The sequence below is a fragment of the Microtus oregoni genome, unplaced genomic scaffold (genome assembly GCF_018167655.1).
Source record: "Microtus oregoni isolate MIOR12 unplaced genomic scaffold, Mior012 000094F_ref0000399, whole genome shotgun sequence".
In the NCBI taxonomy this organism is placed as follows: domain Eukaryota; kingdom Metazoa; phylum Chordata; class Mammalia; order Rodentia; family Cricetidae; genus Microtus; species Microtus oregoni.
The window spans coordinates 4,256,691-4,262,013 of NW_024544707.1; the positions used below are offsets into that span (position 1 = coordinate 4,256,691).

Below are 5,323 nucleotides of genomic sequence, written 5' to 3' on the forward strand. Positions count from 1 at the left end.
CAGATTAATAGAAATGGGTTAATCAAGATGTGAGAGTTAGCCAGTAAGAGGCTAGAACTAATGGGCTAGGCAGTGTTTAAATGAATACAGTTTCTGTGTTATTATTTCCGGGGCTAAGCTAGCCATGCGGGAGCTGGGCAGGACAAAAAGCGGCCTGCTTGCCTCATCACTACAATTCACTACACTATTCCCTGAGAGATCAGAACATAGAAGGTACAGATGATGGAGGCCTGGCTTGTGAAGTTTCAGAGGGAAGCAAATACTCTATCAGGGTCATTAGTGTGATGTTTTGAATTAAGAATATGTGGTTTCTGGTTATCTGGAGGTGAGAATTGGCTGTGATTAAGATGAGATGAGTGTCTTTTCCCTTTGTTATGACACCAAAAATTCCATTGCCATCATCGACCACCCTCAGTGTCCAGTGAAATGGGTATTCTAAGAACAAGCCACAACCAAAGTCTTGCTTCTACTGAGGTGAGCCCTGATGCTAAGATGCAAATTTTTAACTTGGAATGGAGGAAGGCAAATGTTGATGGATTCCCACTTTGCAGCCACATGGTGTCTGATAATATGATTAATTCTCCTTCAAAGACCAGGAAGGCCACCTGTACTTGTGCCAGCAAATACGTGGAAAAGAGTTGTGGCAAGGATGGCTTTCATATCTAAGTGAGGCTCCACTCTTTTCCTATCATTTCCATCAGCAAGATGTCCTGTGCTGGGGCTGACAGGCTCCAGACAGGTATTCGTGGTGCCTTTGGAAAGCCCCAGGGCACAGTGACCAGGTCATTATTGTTAAGTCTCAAACCCTGTGACAAATGGCTGAGGTGCTTATTTAAGATATTAAAGTGGACCTGGCCATCAGGTTCTCTCAGCATCCCTTAGTCCCTACTTATTACAGGGTTTGCCTGGCATACCCATCCTTAGCCCAGGGATTGGGCTGCGCTTCCCCCAGAGGCTCTGCCTTATATAATATATACATTTTGGTTACCCATCTTTTTAATCCTTTGCCCTCTTGGCCAGTCTCTTGGCCCAGACCACCCCTCTTGGTTGGCATCACAATTCTTGCTCTCCCCACCTCTCCACATGGTCCAGCTCAGTCTGGCCATGTTCACTCTGGGCTCCCAGACGTCTTTGCTTCTGGCTATGTCACTCCTTTTTGTCTACAATAAACTTTCCCTTCCACGATTCCTAGGAGCAGTCTTTTTTATTTCTTTGTTTCTTTCCATTCATCTGGGGCAGAAACTCAGAAGCAGCATGAGTTCCTGCAAGGGAACTCAGGCTCTCTGAGCCAAGCTGCTGATCCTATGGTATGTATGGATCATTTGTTTCTGTGGCTTTTGCCAGCCACCCAAATTGATTCTAGAGTCCACCTCTTTAGTCACTTCTTCCCTTCAGCTTATCTAAGCATTCATCTCTCCTCACCTACTCAGTAAGTATCCTCTCTCTGGAACCTGGAGCCTGATACCCACTTTGGAGCACCCATCACGTGGGCATCTCTGTGGTACATCTTTCGGGGCCACACCATGTGGGTAATTCTGCTTACTAAGACACTTGCTCCTCTCCCTCTCTGGAACCCTCCCTTTTTTCAGAGCCTCTCCCAGGGCACTTCTTCAACTGTGTGCTCCTCTATCTGTTCTAACCACTGGTCTCTCCCCTTCTGCTGGATAAGTGCCACCACAGGGCTCCCTGTTTTGTCTACTTTTACTACAAAAGCCACACTTGTTTGTCAGGAAGCTTCCTCTTCTGGGCCACTATCACATGGAAAGGGCCACCTCTCCTCTGTGATTTGGGACATATCTCTCTGACAAATCTCTCAGTCCACTTGGGGATGACCCAGATTGAAATTCTTGTTACCACAACACTTACCCCCTCTGCTCCCCCACGGCTCCTCAGCTCTTTCCTCTAGCTTCCTTGCCTTCATATAGGAGCTGGCTACTAAGTTACATAGCTTCTCTACACACTTCTGTGTTTATGACCCTTTTCTTGACACCTTCTCCTTCGAGCTACCTGCTGTGGCCTCCTGGGTCTGTGAATCCCTAGTTTCCTTGTTTTCCTCTAGGAGTTGCCTGCTAAGTCCTGCAGCTTCCTTAAATTCTTCTGGGCCTCTGCGACCTTAATCTTCCCATCTCTCAGCTCCATCCTGGAAGTCTTGAAACTTCTCTATGCCCTTGTGGCTTCTATGATATTGGAACTCTCCCTTGGATGGAGTTCCTGCTTGTTCTTCTTGTCCCTTATGGCTACACTGTTTTTTTCTCTCTTAGCTGCCTCTTTGCACTTATTGGAACCCTCCCTATGGCGGAATTAATTTCTTGACCCTTTCTCCTTGGACTAAATTCATTTCTCAGACTCAGAGATTTTCTTAAAGCATTATTGTCTTACTGACATTTGGCTTTAGTATAGGTCCATGGCCAAAAATGGCACACCTGAGTTTCAAATTCTCAGATTATAATAACTTCTGCCACTGCACAAGCAAATGATCCCAAAGTCTCTTAAACTTTCTCCTCTTTTTGTTTTTGTTTGAGGAAGAGTTTCTCTGTGTAACAGTTCCGGCTGTCCTGGAACTTGCTCTGTAGACCAGACTGGTCTCAAACTCACAGAGATACTCCTGCCTCTGCCTCCCAAGTGCTGGGATTAAAGGTGTTCACCACCACCTGGCCTTTTTAATGTTTTTCCTCATTCAATCATGTCCATCCACACCAAGCTGCAGAATAAGGAGCATGTGATTGAGGCTCTGTGTAGCTCTAAGTTCAGGTTCCTTGTCCCCCAGAGGCTCCACATCTCAAAGAAGTGGGACTTCACCAAGCTTAAAGCAAGTGGATTTGAAGACATGGTTGCTGAGAAGCAACTCTTTCATCATGGTTCTGGGGTCAAATATATCCCTAATCATGGAACCCTGGACAAGTGGTAAGACCTGCCTTCCTGAGAGCTTCCACAGATCTCTCCTATACACGATACTTTGGGATCTCCAAACCAACTGAAGCTGTACTCTCCCAGCTCACTACTCACTACTCACTAGCCTCTCCCAGCTTCTCTTCTGGGACTCAAACTCTGCCACATGGTGTCAAGACTCTGCCTCCATCCACAACCCCTTCATTCCTGGGGCTTCTACTACAGCTGAGGCTGCACCTCCACCAGTGGTCTGTCTTGACCTCTCACAATGCCAAACATCAGTTTCTTTCCATGACCCTGTCAGTCCTGCAGCTTTCATGCTACCAATACCGGTGCCACTTGGGAGACTCTTACACATCACCAAAGTTGGGTTTCCGACATCTTGAAGAATTAAAAGAGGACATGAACAAATGCCCAAATGAACTTTAAAAGGATAGAAACAAATTCCTGATGGAAGGTGGAGAACACCAAAGCACACAGCTGAATGAAATTAGGAAGACAATACAGTGTTTGAGAACTGAATTCAATAAAGAGACAGAAATACCAATGATAACTCAAGCTGAAATGAAGGTAGAATTTAAAAAAGTAAATAACTCAATGAGAAAACTCAAGTAAGCCTTACCAGTAAAATGGTTCAAGCAGAACGCAGAATATCCAGCTTTGAAAATAAAATAGAAATTATACTGCTCAGTGAAAGAAAATGATGAATTAAAAAAAACACATCATAGGAATATACATGAGCTTTGACACAGCACGAGAAAAACAAATCTTTGAATCATAGGCATAGAAGAAGAATCAATGGCATGAATAATATCTTCAACAGGGTAATGAAAGGAAACGTCTCCAAACCAAGAAAAGAGACACTTGAAAGATATACAAGAGGCACACAGAGCACTAAGTAGACAGAACCAGAAAAGACACTCTACATTCCATATTATAGTCAAAACACTAGATGTACAAAAAGGCGAAAGGGTAAGATGCAAGAAAAAAGTCACAGGTTACATATACAGGAAAAAAAAAACCTGAACAACATATAAAACACCACAAATGCCAATCCAGACTACTTTATCCACCAAAATTATCCGTCATAGTTGAAGGAGAAAGACAAACTTTCCATGATACAAATAGGGTACTACAGAGAATACTGAAAGCAATAATTTGGACTGAGAAGAGGAATAATCATAACCAAAAGACCACAGAAAGAAAACAAATTATGATATAATTACTGAAACACAAATTAGGACTAAGATTACAAACAAAATAAACAAGAGCCCTAGATTACAGCAATCAAAACACACCTTTCAATAATAACTTGCAATATTAATAGCCTCACCTTCCCAATCCAAAGACACAGGCTAGATGAATGAATTTAGAAACAAGATTCTTTTTGATACATACATGAGACACATCTGACCTTGGAAGATAGGCACTACCTGAGAGCGAAAGGATGGGGAAAGTACTCCAAGAAAATGAAACCATGAAGCAAGTAGGTGTTGTTGTCTTACTGTTTAATAAAATAGACTTCAAACCAAAATTAGTCAGAAGAGGTAAAGAAGGATACCATTTTGGTCAAGGGAACAATTAGCCAAGAAGTCACTGTAATCTCATGCACCCAATTTCATAAGAAGCAAACTAATAAAAGTAAAGACACAGATTAACAGCAATACAATAATAGCAGGTGATTTCAATACCCCATTTTCTCCAATGAGGTGGTTATCTGGACCAAAAACAGAGAGGCACTGGAATTAAATGACACATATGATCGTGTCTATACCTTTGATTCTTCTTCTATGCCTATGAACCAAAGATTTGTTTTTCTTGTGCTGTATCAAAGTTCATGTATATTCCTTTGATATGTTTTTTTTAACTCATCATTTTCTTTCACTGAGCATAATTTCTATTCTGTGTTTCATTCGATCCATTTTACTGGTAAGGATTTCCCCTGAGTTTTCTCATTGGGTTATTGATTTTTTTCAATTCTATATTTATTTCATGTTGTGGTACCTTCACTCAAATGGACTTAATAGACAACTATATAATATTTCACCCAAATGCCAAAGGGTATACATTTTATTCAACATCCAATAAAAGTTTGTTTAAAATAAGCAATATATTAGAACACATAACAAACCTAAAACCAACCTACCAAACAAACAATTATAAAAATTAGGATAACTCCATGCATTCTATCTGACCACAAAGCAATAAAGCTCACTATTAAGAGTAAAAGAATTAAATTTTGCTAGAAATTTCATAAACACATGGAGATTAAACAATAAAGTACTGAATAATAAATGAGTCAAAGAAGAAATCAGGAAGAAAATAAAAAATCCCATAAATAAAATAAAATGAAAATACAATATCTTAAAACTTCTGGGACACATTAAAATAGTTATAAAATGGAAATTTGTAGCTCTAGGTGCCCATATTAAGG

The 5,323-nt window shown here is 41.0% G+C and overlaps 1 pseudogene; it reads left to right on the forward strand.

Annotated features, from left to right (window-relative positions):
• Positions 1-434: 434 nt before the first annotated feature.
• On the forward strand, positions 435-2,908 carry LOC121442723 (annotated as a pseudogene).
• Positions 2,909-5,323: the final 2,415 nt, after the last annotated feature.